The sequence below is a fragment of the Aegilops tauschii genome, chromosome 2 (genome assembly GCF_002575655.3).
Source record: "Aegilops tauschii subsp. strangulata cultivar AL8/78 chromosome 2, Aet v6.0, whole genome shotgun sequence".
In the NCBI taxonomy this organism is placed as follows: Eukaryota; Viridiplantae; Streptophyta; class Magnoliopsida; order Poales; family Poaceae; genus Aegilops; species Aegilops tauschii.
Genome location: NC_053036.3, coordinates 369,937,595 through 369,953,781, shown reverse-complemented (window position 1 = coordinate 369,953,781; position 16,187 = coordinate 369,937,595).

The following is a 16,187-nucleotide window of genomic DNA, read 5'->3' as shown; positions in this document are numbered from 1 at the left end:
GCCTAAGTTTTTGCTTCTTCACATGATGTGTGCTATCCTTGGAATGTAATTTTATTTTGCTTTGCTTGCTGTTTTAATAAATAATTAGATCTGAAAGTTGTGAAATAAAATAGTGTCCTCAAATAGTTGCCAAGGAGGCTAAGTAAGTTGCATTCACAGCCCGTCAACAAAGCTCTTTTCTATGGAATTACTCTTGTGCTTTACTTATATCCTATGAGTAAATTGTTGAATGAATTGAATATCATGAAGTGGAAATTATGTCATGCCTAGTGGTAGCTTCACATTGGGTTTAGAAAGTGGAATGTTTTGAGGCTTGACAATCACAATTTTGTTCATACAAGCAATTCACGAATAATTAGTATAAGGAAGAGAACTTTCACATGCAAATACACTATCATGGAAATCTTTTGTGATTGTGAGACCCCATCAAATTATTATATGCCAAAATTGTTGACGTTGGACAAGGAAGACGACGTAATGATTTCTGTTTGCTCATATTCACATAGAAGTCATATTGTCATAGATCCTTCAACATGTGGTGCCTGCCCCCCATCTTTGCTAGCCAAAAATTCTGCACCAAGTAGAGATACTACTTGTGCATCCAAAAATCCTTAAACCCATATCTTATTTTCAAGAGTTCACCATACCTGCCTAAGGATTGAGCAAGATCCTTCAAGTAAGTTGTCATTGGTGAAATAAGGCAATAAAAATTGCTTCTAAAAGTGTTAGATCATTTAGTGTAAGAGAAAATTGAGCATTGTACGAACTTATGATGGCAAAGCAATAAAAGCGACGAACTGCATAATAAAGGTTGCTATCATAAGGGGCAATATAACGTGACGTTCTTTTGCACTAAGGGGTTGAGCATACAGACAAATAAGCGCATGGCAACCTCTGCTTCCCTCTGCGAAGGGCCTATCTTTTAATTTTCAGTACTTATTTGTATGCAAAGAGTCAAAGTTATTCTCTCTATTCCTTTTTTATTTTTCTCTTTTGAAAGCATCATGTGGTGAGGAAAGATCAAGGCACATATGTCCAGTTGAATATGGGTAGTATGACTTATTATTGTTGACATGACCCTTGAGGTGAATACGTTGGGAGGCAAAACAATAAGCCCCTAGCTTTCTATGTGTCCGGTTGAAACATTTTGCTCATATGTATGCGGTGAGTGTTAGCAATCATAGAAGACTATATGATGGTTGAGTATGTGGAGCTCTTACTTAAACTTTGTTGAATAAGTTGAATTGCAATTGCTTGGTGACTAAGAATATAGGTTGTTGAGTTTCAAGAGCGTTCATTGTTTGAACCTTAACATGTGAATTGGTTGCTACTATAACATGAGAAGTTTTATAAGAAAGAATTGATGTTATGATGCTAGGAAAAGTTATTGAAACTGCCAATGATCAAAATTGTGCACTTTGCTAGCATTCACACTTCATAAATTATTTCTTTTATCATTTACCTACTCAAGGACGAGTAGGAATTAAGCTTGGGGATGCTGATACGTCTCCAACATATCTATAATTTATGAAGTATTCATGCTGTTTTATTATCATTCTTGGATGTTTTAGAATCATTTTATAGCAACTTTATACCATTTTTTGGGACTAACCTATTGACCCAGTGCCCCGTGTTAGCTGCTGTTTTTTCCTTGTTTTTTACATCACACGAAATCAATAGCAAACAGAGTCCAAACGCAACGAAACTCCACGATGATTTTTTATGGGCTAGGAGACATCCTTTGGGCTAGAGCAGCACCTGGGGGGTGCCCCGAGGGGGGCACAACCCGTGCCCAGGTGGGTTGTGCCCACCTCGGTGGCCTCCCGCACCCCTTCTTTGCATTATAAATTCCAAAATATTCCAAAACCCTTCGGGGTTAACCTAGATCAGAAGTTCCGCTGCCGCAAGGTCTCTATATTCGTGAAAACCAATCTAGACCCCATTCCGGCACCCTGCCGTAGGGGGGAATCATCTCCGGTGGCCATCTTCATCATCCCAGCGGCCACCACAATGAGGAGGGAGTAGTCCACCCTAGGGGTTGTGGGTTTGTACCAGTAGCTATGTGTTTAATCTCTCTCTCATGATTTATATCATGGGCTTTGTTAATATAGTCGGATCATATGATGTTTCTCCCCTCTATACTATAGTTGTCATGAATTGAGTCTTCACCTTTTGAAGTTTTGTCTTGTCGGATTGAATATTCAGAGATGAGAACACATGATGTATGTCTTGCGGTATGAATACTTGAGGTGACAATTGGGGTATCATATTGATTCACTTGATATGTGTTATGGCATTCAACTCGCGGATTCCCATGGTGATATTGGGGTAATCTATGCATAGGGGTTGATGCATCTTTTTATTATCTTTTCTCTGATAGAAACTTTGGGTCCCCTTGTAGTTATTTGTGTGGATTGAGTATTATGAATATGATTTTGCTTTGGTGCTACTTTAGTACGAACTCTTGATTAGATCGATCGGAAAGAATAGCTTGCGTTTTTCTAGTACGAACTCTAGGATAGATCAAACGGAAAGAATAGCTTTGAGGTGATTTCGTACCATACAAACAACTTATATCTTTTGTTCTCCGCTAATAGGAAGTTGGGAGTGATTCTTTATTGCATTTTGAGGGATAATCATATGATCCAACCATGTTAGCATTGTTGAGAGGTTGCACTAGTGAAAGTACGGACCCTAGGCCTTGTTTTTAAGCATTGCAATACCGTTTTTGTGCCCGTTTACTATTTGCTACCTTGCTGTTTTTATTTATTCAGATTATAAAGATATATTTCTACCATCCATATTGCACTTTTATCACCATCTCTTCGCCGAACTAGTGCACCTATACCATTTGCCATTGTATTGGGTGTGTTGGGGACACAAGAGATTTCTTGTATTTGGTTGCAAGGTCGTTTGAGAGAGACCATCTTCATCCTACGCCTCCCACGGATTGATAAACCTTAGTTCATCCACTTGAGGGAAAATTGCTGCTGTCCTACAAAACGCTGCGCTTGGAGGCCCAACACGAGTCTACAAGAATAAAGTTGCGTAGTAGACATCAATAGTATGTACTAGCTGTCCCCTTTGAATTTGGCCATTGTGGGATCCCTTCCCGCCTACATTTGGGAAGAGGACCAAGGCCACTATAAATAGGACCTAGCCACCACCGTAGCAAGGGACGGATCATTCAGATCATCCTCACACCCACCAGCTCATTGAGCACAAGAACACTCCTCCTGAGGTGTTCTCCCTATGTACTAGTTCATCCTCAACCCCTCGAGGCCAATCCACCACAAAGTAGGAGTAGGGTTTTACACCTTAAGGTGGCCCGAACCTGGGTAAATTGTCGTGTCTCTTGTCCATTCGGTTCGTCGAGCTAGGCCATGGGATTAGCGAGCAGGAAGACTGGGGAGGACGAGTTCTTCGCACACACCCTAGAGTTCGAACCTCTCAAGGGTCTACGGAACCCGTGATCCAACAATTGTACTAATAAGTGTTGTCTTGTTTGATTGCAGACCTTCTACAAGTGTCTTGGGGAACACGAGGTGGACGCGGCTATGGCTCTCGAAGCCGAGTGCAAGCGCCTACTTCAGAACTTATGGCACGACGCTCGGGTGCAAGCTGTTCGAGACAACTACGCCTCGACTAACATTAAGAGGGCCAAGAAGAAGTGCCGCGGCAAGTATCTAAGTAAGGAGAAGTACATGAAGGTAATTACCTATTCTTAAGCGCCTACTTCAGAACTTACGGCACGAGGCTCGGGTGCAGGCTGAAATTTCTCTTTGTCTAACTTAGGTGCCCCCGAGATGGTGTGCGGATAGGATGGACTGTTGGGAGGCGTTGGTGGATGAGTGGTGCTCTCCCCAATGGCTAGCCATCCACAACAAGGCCACAAATAAGCATGCCCAAATGCAAGGTGTGCCACACCATCAAGGGAGCTCCAACCTGTTTGAGTACGGGGATCACTGGGTATGTGGTTTGAACCCTTAATGATTCATGCAATTTCATTCTTCATGCTAGCTTGAGCCCTTAACTAATATTTTCTTCCTCTCTTTTAGGCGCGACACAACAAGAAGGACATGCCACCGCTGTACGACCTCCATGGCCCATAGTGCCCCGTACAAGAAGGCCAAGGCATTCTCTGAGGATGACCTCGATCATCCAGAGAGCTTCACCAACATCTCCTCCCACAACAAGCTTGTGAGGTACAGAGACCTTGGGAAGGCGACGAAAGGGGAGGACTTCAACCCGAGCTAGAGTCCTTTTGATCCAGAGCTCGTGATGCTATCTGGTGACGGGAGGAAACATGGCTCGGTAGCCATTGGGGATGGACTGATACGTTGTCCTAGAAGTCTCTCGTAGATCAAGAAGCGCCAGACGAGGTATCTTCCTTAGATAAGGCCTCGACCACGGCCAATGGAGCTCGCCATCAAGGCTAGGGCCCAGGAACTTCTGGCGGAGGCAAACAGGCAGGCGGCGCAGAGGGAGAGGGAGTTGGAGGAGAGGACGGCTAGTCTGTTGGAGGCGGACAGGAACCAGAACAACGCTACTCACCGGGCCCTATACGAGCTCCTCGTGGTAAGTTTCTCCTGCATATTGGCCAAATCATGCACGTAATGTTCGTTTCATTACTAACTAATATGACTGACTCGTGAAAACAAAATGTGCAGTCCGTGTGTGAGAAAAACGGTCAGACCCCTCCACCGTTGCCCCAGATTGGTATAGCGGATACGGTGAGTTTCATTTGAATGGTCATTAGTTACTAGTATTCACATTTCAGTTGCATCATGCTAACGAGACATTGCAAATGATCTTTGGTGCAGCATGCCTCCCGACAAGCATCGACCGATCCTTCTCCGTCTCGCACTGGCGCAACCCCGACCGGTCCTTCTCCGTCTGGCACTGGCTCGAACCCGACCGGTCCTTCACCTCCGTGATGATGGTACGTTTTCCCAAGTGTTTTGCTTAACAAATGCATACTTAGCTTAAGAAATGACCTACTTAGCTCCAAAATGACCTATACTTAGCTTATTTTCCTCGAAAATGACATAATAACCTTACTTAGCACCAAAATGACATATTTTACCTAGGATAGCTATAAAATGACCTATACTTAGCATTTTATCCTACAAAATGACTTGATATGCTTAGTTAGCTAAAAATGGCACAACTACCTAGGATAGCTCAATAATGATCTATACTTAGCTCCAAACTGACATACTTTACCTAGGATAGCTATAAAAAATGACGTATACTTAGCATTTTTTTCCTCCAAAAGGACAAAATATGCTTAGTTAGCTAAAATATGGCATAACTAACTAGGTTAGCTAAAAAATGACCTACACTTAGCTTCTTCAGTTCATTTATGACATACTTAGAATACTTAGGTAAAAAATTGGCATCATAACCTTGGTTGAGCTCCAAAATGACATAGACTTAGCTTATTTTCCTCCAAAATGACAAAATTACCTTACTAAGCTCCAAAATGACCTATTTACCTAGCTTAGCTCTAAAATGACCTACACTTGCATTTTTACCTAACTTAGCTACAAAATGGCATTTTTGCCTACCTTAGTTAGAAGAAGAAGAAGATAAAGAAGAGGAGAGGAGAAAAAGAAAGAGAAGAAAAATTCTTCTTCTTCTTTTTCTTCTTCTTCTTCTTCTTCTAACTTTCTTCTTTCCCAATTTGCAGATTTGCTTTAGACGAGGAGCTTCCGTTCATGGAGTCTACTCTTCTCCTTGTTCTTCTTTTTGTTTTGATTTTGTACGATGAACTTTGTTGGAGGAAACTTGTTGTTGGATATGTGTTGTTGCAAACTTGTTGCTGGATATGTGTTGGATATGTTGTTGGATATGTGTTGGTATGCTTGTGTATATATCTTCAAATGTGTGTATATATATATATATATCTATGAAATTATGTGAAATTGAATGAATTTAAGAAAAAACAGGGGCTATACAGGCTCTTTGCCATCTGCTGGCAGATGGCAAAGAGCTTTGCCATTAGCCAGCAGACGGCAAAGCAGCCACGTGGCAGCCACTGTGCAACCTGGGGGCAATGGGCTGGCCTATATGGTTGCTTTGCCGTCTGCTGGCTGACGACAAAGACCTTTGCATCTTTGCCGTCTGCCAGCGGACGGCAAAGCAGGACACGTGAAAGCTACCTGGGGCACCTGGGGGCTGGCCTATTTGGGCACTTTGTCGTCTGCTGGCAGACGACAAATATGCAAAGGTCTTTGCCGTCTGCCAGCGGACGGCAAAGCACGCCGTTAACCCCTTAACGAACCTAAGTTGGCACGTGTGCCGTCCAGGCCCTTTGTCATCCACTGGCAGACGGCAAAGGCCTTTGCATCTTTGCCGTCCGCCAGCAGACGGCAAGGAGCCCTTTGTCGTAGTCTATTCAGCCGGATGTGTTGCCGTCTGCTGGCTGAAGACAAAGGCCTTTGCCGTCCGCCAAGCATGCCTTTGCCGTCAGCCATGGCAGACGGCAAAGTTGCTAGTTCATGTAGTGGTTGCTGCCTCCGGGTTTGCTGGCGTGGAGGGGACTGCACTATTAGTGTGGCCCCCTCGACGCGGCCAGTAGCCCGAGCGGTTGTCGTCGCCTACAGGTGTCGCGATGGTTCCGCCCGCCGTGATCCTCCAGCTTCAGCAAAGCCGATCAAGCTCTAGATGGTGGCTCTCCACTCATCCATCTAATCAGCCGCCAGTGGAAATCTTAGTAAGAGTTGAGCTCGCGCCATGGCTTCTGAAGCTGTGCTTGGCATAGATGATGAGGCAGATTGCGACATCATCTGGCTCCTGGTAGTACCAACAGGGGCGTCGCCGTGCCCATGCCGTCGCAGATCGGTCGCCAAGGTGGTCTGATGATGAGTGGGCTGCACCCGGGGACCTGTGGCCCTGTTCGGTGCTTCGGTTTGCTCGCCTTGCTCTAGGCGAGGTGTGTGCCCAGTGGTCGTGCCCGTAGCAGGCACGGCCAGAGGGTCGTGACTTGCGCTAGAGCGGGCGTCGTTGTTGCGGCTGCACCCACAGGTGCGGCGAGTAGGTCGAGACTGAACGCCCCCCCATCCGCAGCTTGCAGGTTGGGCTCGTCTAGGTTTTGTTGACGCTGTCTTCCCCCGACGCCTCCCGCTCCAGCTTCGTCCACGGGGGACACAATGACAGCGCCGCCGCGCTGGTCGTGCCTCCTGTGGTATCCGCCTCACCCAACGCCACCGCGGTGCTAGTGGCGTCCGCGGTCGCGTGAGAGGGGGCCTTCGAAGTGGAAGGATGCGCGGTTGTGCCGGACTTCCTTTTAGGCGCCATGCGCGAAGATGATGATGATGACGATCGATGATGGAGTTCGACGCGCTCTCTATGGCTTCAGGTTCGCACCAGTGATCCCCCTACCTGGCGTGCCAAAGATGTCGTGGGAATTCACGATCACCTATGGGGCCATGAGCCCCTTGTGGTTCAGCAAGGGGGAGATCACGTCGCACAAAGAGCAGAAGCCGTGGAACAACACGATGGCGATGACTAGTGGTTTTTACCCAGGTTCAGGCTGCTGGATAGCGTAAAACCCTACCCTTGCTTTGGTGGATTGAGTGGAAGAACACAACGGACACGCAATGCTCAAGCCCGGCAAGGATGCCTTGGGGAGAGCAGCTATGCGCGTACAAGTGTCCAGGGTCTGAATCTTTTGTTAGGTTGCTTTGGACCTCCTTTTATGGCTTAAGGGCTAACCACAATGGCAAAACAGTCTTTATCTACTGATTAGATAGCAAACAGTGCTATCATACCTAACTCTGGCAGTTAGGATAAAGTGCACTAAATTCACTGCTAGGTGTCATGTGGAGGGCGAAACCCAGTAGGCCTGCCGAGCCGCTTAACCATCTCTTCCTTATCATCTTGACACGCCTCTCGACGGGTGTCATTTGGATAATCCTTGTCTTCTAATGGGCCACCACGTGCTTAGCAGAGGCCACTTAATCACTTGGGGGCTCGACACCGCACTGACAAGTGACTTGCCTCGCTGTGCGGTGGAGCGGTGGTTTCTTGGCGGGGATCCCCCAGATGGACCCGGCAAGCTTGCCGGGGAAATCTTGGACTTGCCAGTGGGACGGTCTCGACCGAGCCAGGCTCTCCAACCTGGCAAGGGAGGCCCTCCCAAAGGTGATATTCTTCCATCTTGGTGATCCTGGTCTTCTTGATCCGCTCTTTGACCTCACTAAGAGCTGCTTCTCTGGCTTGTCCTTGGCTTGGGTGTTGATAATCCCCAAGTGCAGGGAATCATCATAGCAATTCCCAAAGGTGGAAGTGATAAGTATGGAGTGTCAAACCCTCAAGGAGCTAAAGGTAAGATCAATATTCTCTCAAGTCCTATCTGCCACTGATACGACTCTACGTACACCGAATGTTTGCTTCAGACTAGAAACGAGAAAGAAAACTATGTTATGGGTATGAAGAGGATAACTTTGCATGGCATCGGGGAGCTAAAATATAAAAGTATGTGCTGTTATCATAAAGTTAGAATATATTACTAAATATTATAAATAGCGAGTGTGGAATAATGATGGGTCGGTGTGCGGAATTATCCTAGGCTATCGTTAACAAGACCGGTAGTCGTCATTGCAATTTCATATGAGGGAGAGGCATAAGCTAACATACTTTCTCTTCTTGGATCATATGCACTTATGATTGGAACTATAGCAAGCATCCGCAACTACTAAAGATCATTAAGGTAAAACCCAACCATAGCATTAAAGCACCAAGTCCCCTTTATCCCATACGCAACAACCCCCTTACTCGGGTTTATGCTTCTGTCACTCAAGCAACCCACTATAAGCGAATCATGAACGTACTGCAACACCCTACAGCGGGAATCCCTCATGCTTGCGCGACACGGAGGGCACGATAGGACAGCACCAAAATAAAATATACAACTCATACCAATCTATAACATCAATCAACCCAAAGACAAAGGATATCTACTCAAAACATCATAGGATGGCAACACATCATTGGATCATAATATGTGGCATAAAGCACCATGTTCAAGTAGGGATTACAGCGGGGTGCGGGAGAGTGCACCGTGTAAAATAGATGAGGATGGTGATGATGATGGTGATGTTGATGAAGATGATCACCCCGGCGATGATTCCCCTCCCGATGGCACTCCGGCGCCACCGAGAGAGAGGAGGAGAGGTTCTCCCCCTTGTGCTTCCTCCTACATGGCCTCCCCCTGGATGGGGAGAGGTTCTCCCTCTGGTCCTTGGCCTTCATGGCGATGATGGCCCCTCCGGGATCCTCCTCCATGGCCTCCAGTGATGATGGCCCCCTCCGGCAGGGTGCCAGAGAGGGCCTAGATTGATTTCTCGTGGCTACAGAGGCTTGCGGCGGAACTTCCGATCTAGGTTATTTTCTGGAGGTTTGGGCATTTATAGGAGAGGTTGGCGTCGAGAACAAGTCCGCGGGCCCTACGGGGAGTCCACGAGGCACAGGTGCGCGCCCTAGGGGGGTGGGCGCGCCCTCCACCCTCGTGGAGCCCACGGGCCTCCCCTCCAGTAACTCTTTGTTCCAGTATTTTTTATATTTTCCAGAAAAATTCTCCGTTGATTTTCATCGCATTCCGAGAACTTTTATTTCTACACAAAACAACACCACAGTAGTACTGTTGAAAACAACGTCAGTCCAGGTTAGTTCTAATCAAATCATAGCAAAATCATATAAAACTATTGTGAACATGGCATGAATACTTCATAAATTATAGATACGTTGGAGACGTATCAGCATCCCCAAGCTTAATTCCTGCTCGTCCTCGAGTAGGTAAATGATAAAAGAAATAATTTATGAAGTGTGAATGCTAGCAAGTGCACAAGTTTGATCAATGGTAGTTCCAATCACTTTTTCTAGCATCATTATATATCATAACAGTAGCTCAACTCATGAAACTTCTCATGATCAAGTAACAAGCTATTCACATGTTAAAGTATAGATCATAAACTTTCTTGAAAACTAACAAACCATGCTCTTAGTCATCAAACAATTGCAATTCATCTTATTTTCGGGAAGGGTCTATGTAAGAGCTTTGATTCAGCAAACTCCACATACTCAACTATCATTTAATCTTTCACAATTGCTAACACTCATGTGATATTTATGGGTTCAAAATTTTAATCGGACACAGAGAAAGATAGGGGCTTATAGTTTTGCCTCCCAACCTTTTACCTCAAGGGTAATGTCAACAATAATAATTTATGAAAACCTATATCCAAGTGGATATATATATCCGGATCGCTCCAACACAAAGTGCTTGCCAAAGGAAAAAGTGTAAAAAGGAAAGGTGATGATCACCATGACTCTCGTATAAGGGTAGAAAATAAAAGTAAAAGATAGGCCCTTCGTAGAGGTTGTCATGCGCTTTTATGGTTGGATGCACAAAATCTTAATGCAAAAGAATGCCACTTTATATTGCCGCTTGTGATAAAGACCTTTATTATGCAGTCCATCGCTTTTATTTCTTCCCTATCACAAGTTCGTATAAAGCTTATTTTCTTTGCACTAATAGATCATACATATTTAGAGAGCAATTTTTATTGCATGCACCGATGACAACTTTCTTGAAGGATCTTACTCAATCCATAGGTAGGTATGGTGGACTCTCATGGAAAAACTGGTTTAAGGGATGTTTGGAAGCACAAGTAGTATTTCTACTAGGTGCAAAGAATTTGGCTAGCATGAGAGGGAAAGGCAAGCTCAACATGTTGGATGATCCAATACAATATAACGTTTCGGATATAGGAAAACATAACCCATTAAGTTGTCTTCCTTGTCCAACATCAAACTTTTAGCATGTCATATTTTAATGAGTGCTCACAATTACAAAAGATATCCGAGATAGTATATTTATATGTGAAATCTCTCTTCCTTCAATATTCTTTCATGAATTGTTCAAGTGACCAATTCTGCGTTTGCTAACTTTCAATAAGTTTAGTACCTATACTTATTCTGTGTGAAGTCATTACTCCCCATGGTATAAGCATATGAAACATATATAAATTCATATTTATTATATTCAATTCATTCAACCATTTACTCACAGGATATACATGAAGCACGTGAGTAGATGACAAACTACTCCAAAAGATATAAGTGAAGAACACTGAGTAGTCAAATAATTAACTAGCCATGGGAGGATTCTTTTTCATTCAAGATTTCAAATCCAATGATTTTATTCAAACAGAAAGTAAAATTTAAAATACGCTCCAAGCAAAACACATATCACGTGACGAATAAAAATATAGCTCCGAGTAAGGTATAGCGATAGTTTTGAAGATGAAAGAGGGGGTGCCTTCCGGGGCATCCCCAAGCTTAGGCGCTTGAGCCTTCCTTTAATATTAACTTGGGGTGCCTTGGGCATCCCCAAGCTTAGGGTCTTTCCACTCCTTATTCTCCTCATATTGATATCTCACCCAAAGCTTGAAAACTTCAATCACACAAAACTTAACGGAACTTCGTGAGATAGGTTAGTATGATAAAGAGTAAACCATTCACTTTGGTACTGTCAAAGACAATGTTCATAATTGTTCTCACACAATTCATACTGTACCATATCATTTCTACAATTTATATTGAGAAATATAAGCCATAAAAACTAGAAAACAAGCAAACTATGCAATGAAAACAGAATCTGTCACAAACAGAACAGTCTGTAATGATCTGAACAGCAACCATACTTCTGCTACTCCAAAAATTATGAAATAAATTGTCGGACGAGAGGAATTTGTCTATTAATCTTATTCAAAAATAATCAACTCAAAATCACTCTTCTGTAAAAAATGACAGCTAATCTCGTGAGCGCAAAGTTTCTGTTTTTTACAGCAAGATCACATTAACTTTCACCAAAGTCTTCCCAAAGGTCTTACTTGGCACTTTATTGAAACAATAAAACATGATTAATACAGTATATTAATCATGTAAACACACAAAAACTGTAAGGGTAAATATTGGGTTGTCTCCCAACAAGCGCTTTTCTTTAATGCCTTGTAGCTAGGCATGATGATTTCAATGATGCTCACATAAAAGAAAAGAATTGAAACATAAAGAGAGCATCATGAAGAATATGACTAGCACATTTATATCTAACCCACTTCCTATGCCTAGGGATTTTGTGAGGACATAATTTATAGGAACAAGAATCAACTAGCATAGGAAGGCAAGACAAGTATAACTTCAAAACTTTAAGCACATAGAGAGGAAACTTGATATTATTGCAGCTCCTACAAGCATGTATTCCTCCCTCATAATAATTTTCAGTAGCATAATGAATGAGTTCAACAATATAAACATCACATAAAGCATTCTTTTCATGATCTACAAGCATAGAAATTTTACTACTCTCCACATAAGCAAAATTCTTCTCATTCGGAATAGTGGGATCACTAATTCCTAAAGTTGACACTCTTCAAAACCCGCTTTAGATGATAGTATTATTCAAACTCCAAAAGATATAAGTGAATTTCATGGAGCATTCTACAATTAATATAGTCTAACCAATATCCAAGCTCAAAAGATATATAAGTGAAGCACACGAAGCATTCTATAAAACCATACTCAAAAGATTTAAGTGAAGCACAAAGAGCATTCTATAAGGTCATACTCAAAAGATATAAGTGAAGCACATGAAGTATTCTATAAATCAATGAAGGGTTATCTCATACTAGCATGGTTCTTAAAGTAAAAACAAAAACACAAAGGACACAAATCATGTGAACAAAACAAAAACCAAGGTATACCGATAATTGTTGAAGAAGAAAGATGGGATGCCAACCGGGGCATCCCCAAGCTTAGATGCTTGAGTATCCTTGAAATATTTACTTGGGGTTCCTTGGGCATCCCCAAGCTTGAACTCTTGCCTCTCTTTATTCTTTTCATATCGATAGCTCCTCGATCTTCGAACACTTCATCCACACAAAACTTTAACAAAAACTTTGTGAGATCCGTTAGTATAATAAAGCAAATCACTACCTTTAGGTACTGTTGCAAACTTAAGTTCATACCCCCCGATACTACCCATAGATTCATCAAAATAAGCGAACAACACATAGAAAACAGAATCTGTCAAAAACAGGACAGTCTGTAGTAATCTAGAAGTTTAGTATACTTCTGTAACTCCAAAAAATTCTAAAAAACATATGAAAATTTAAAAAAATTGTACATAAGTAATTTGGAAAAAGTTTCTGACCCATTTGACTTTCCAGTAAAAAATGTAAATTCACGCGCTATAGCCAAAGTTTCTATTTTTGTACTGCACATAGTAAACAAGCAATCTAATCATCCTAAAACAGAAGCTTGGCACATTATTTTTATAATACAATGGATATATACAAGGGGATAATTATTTTCAGAGAAGCTTCCATGAATTTTTTTTACATTGTTTCCATGAGCATGAACACAAGTGTTCAAGGTCGACCCTCACTTCTCCAATGCATAGCCTTCCAATCACTTCTCTTATTGAAAAACTTTTTAGGCATGAGAGGCAAGTAATTTTTTTGTATTTTCATTCTTTTAATTTTTTTTGTATGTTTCACCCACAACTAAGCAAAATTAAAAAGGGAAAACAAAAACTACTTAGTGAAGAAAGCAAACAAGCATACACGAAAATATCAACCCCACGCTATTGCTCCCCGGCAACGGCGCCAGAAAAGAGCTTGATAACCCCCAAGTGCATGGAATCATCGTAGCAATTCCCAAAGGTGGAAGTGATAAGTATGGAGTGTCGAACCCACAAGGAGCTAAAGGTAAGATAAAAATTCTCTCAAGTCCTATCTGCCACCGATACGACTCTACGTACACCAAACGTTTGCTTCCACCAAGAAACGAGAAAGAAAACTATGTTGTGGGTATAAAGAGGATAACTTTGCATGGTATCAGAGAGCTATAATATAAAAGTAGGTGCTGTTATCATAAAGTTAGAATATATTACTAAATATTATAAATAGAGAGTGTGGAATAATGATGGGTCGGTGTGCGGAATTATCCTAGGCAATCGTTAACAAGACCGGTAGTCGTCATTACAATTTCATATGAGGGAGAGGCATAAGCTAACATACTTTCTCTTCTTGGATCATATGCACTTATGATTGGAACTATAGCAAGCATCCGCAACTACTAAAGATCATTAAGGTAAAACCCAACCATAGCATTAAAGCACCAAGTCCCCTTTATCCCATACGCAACAACCCCCTTACTCGGGTTTATGCTTCTGTCACTCAAGCTACCCACTATAAGCGAATCATGAACGTATTGCAACACCCTACAGCGGGAATCCCTCACGCTTGTGCGACACGGAGGGCATGATAGGACAGTACCAAAATAAAACATACAACTCATACCAATCTAGATCACCAATCAACCCAAAGACAAAGGATATCTACTCAAAACATCATAGGATGGCAACACATCATTGGATCATAATATGTGGCATAAAGCACCATGTTCAAGTAGGGATTACAGCAGGGTGCGGGTGAGTGGACCGCGTAAAATAGATGAGGATGGTGATGATGATGGTGATGTTGATGAAGACGATCACCGCGGCGATGATTCCCCTCCCGATGGCACTCCGGTGCCACCGAGAGAGAGGAGGAGAGGTTCTCCCCCTTGTGCTTCCTCCTTCATGGCCTCCCCCTGGATGGGGAGAGGTTCTCCCTCTGGTCCTTGGCCTTCATGGCGATGATGGCCCCTCCGAGATCTGCCTCCATGGCCTCCGGTGATGATGGCCCTCTCCGGCAGGGTGCCAGAGAGGGCCTAGATCGATTTCTCGTGGCTACAGAGGCTTGCGGCGGCGGAACTTCCGATCTAGGTTAATTTCTGGAGGTTTGGACATTTAGAGGAGAGTTTGGCGTCAAGAACAAGTCAAGGGGCCCCATGGGGAGTCCGCGAGGCACAGGGGCACGCCCTCCCCCCTCGTGGGGCCCACGGGCCTCCCCTCCAGTAACTCTTCATTCTAGTATTTTTTATATTTTCCAGAAAAATTCTCCGTTGATTTTCATCGCATTCCGAGAACTTTTATTCCTGCACAAAAACAACACCACGGTAGTTCTGCTGAAAACAGCGTCAGCCCGGGTTATTTCTAATCAAATCATACCAAAATCATATAAAACTATTGTAAACATGGCATGAATACTTCATAATTTATAGATACGTTGGAGACGTATCAGGTGTTGACATAGTTATTTGACGCCAAGACGCCTGTGTATAAGTCAAGGCAACAAATGTAAATGTTTGTTGTACCGACATAGTTGTTCATTAGGAAAGCTATCATCAATAGGTAGTGGGTCATCAAGAATATTCTCTAACCTAGACAAGTTATCAGCTACGGGGTTCTAGGCTCCTTTTCTATCAGTAATATGGAAATCAAATTCTTGTAGCAAAAGAACCCACCTAATGAGTCTAGGTTTAGCACCTTTCTTTTTGATAAGATATTTTATAGTAGCATGATCAGTGTGAACAGTTACTTTGGAATCAATAATATAAGATCTAAATTTATCACAAGCAAACACAACTGCTATTTTTTTCCAGTAGTAGCATAATTTCTTTGGGCACTGTCTAGAGTTTTGCTAGCATATTGAATGACATTTTAGTTTCTTATCAACTCTTTGTCCTAGAACAGCACCAACAGCATAATCACTAGCATCACACATAATTCAAAAGGCAAGTTCCAATCAGGTGGTTGTATTATAGGTGCAGAAGTTAAGGCTTTCTTAAGTGTTTCAAAGGCTTCTACACAATCACCATCAAAAACAAATGGGATGTCCTTTTGTAAAAGATTTGTAAGAGGCCTAGAAATTTTAGAGAAGTCTTTAATAAACCTCTTATAGAAACCAGCATGACCAAGGAAACTATGAATACCTTTAGTATCTTTAGGACGTGGCATTTTCTCAATTGTGTCAACTTTAGCTTGGTCCACCTCAATACCTCGTTCAGAAATTTTGTGCCCCAAGACAATACCTTTATTAACCATAAAGTGGCACTTCTCCCAATTCAAGACAAGATTAGTTTGCTCACATCTCTGCAAAACTCGATCAAGGTTTCTCAAGCAATCATCAAAAGAAGTTCCATATATAGAAAAATCATCCATGAAAACCTCAACAATCTTTTCACAAAAATTAGAGAATATAGCAGTCATACATCTTTGAAAGGTAGCAGGTGCA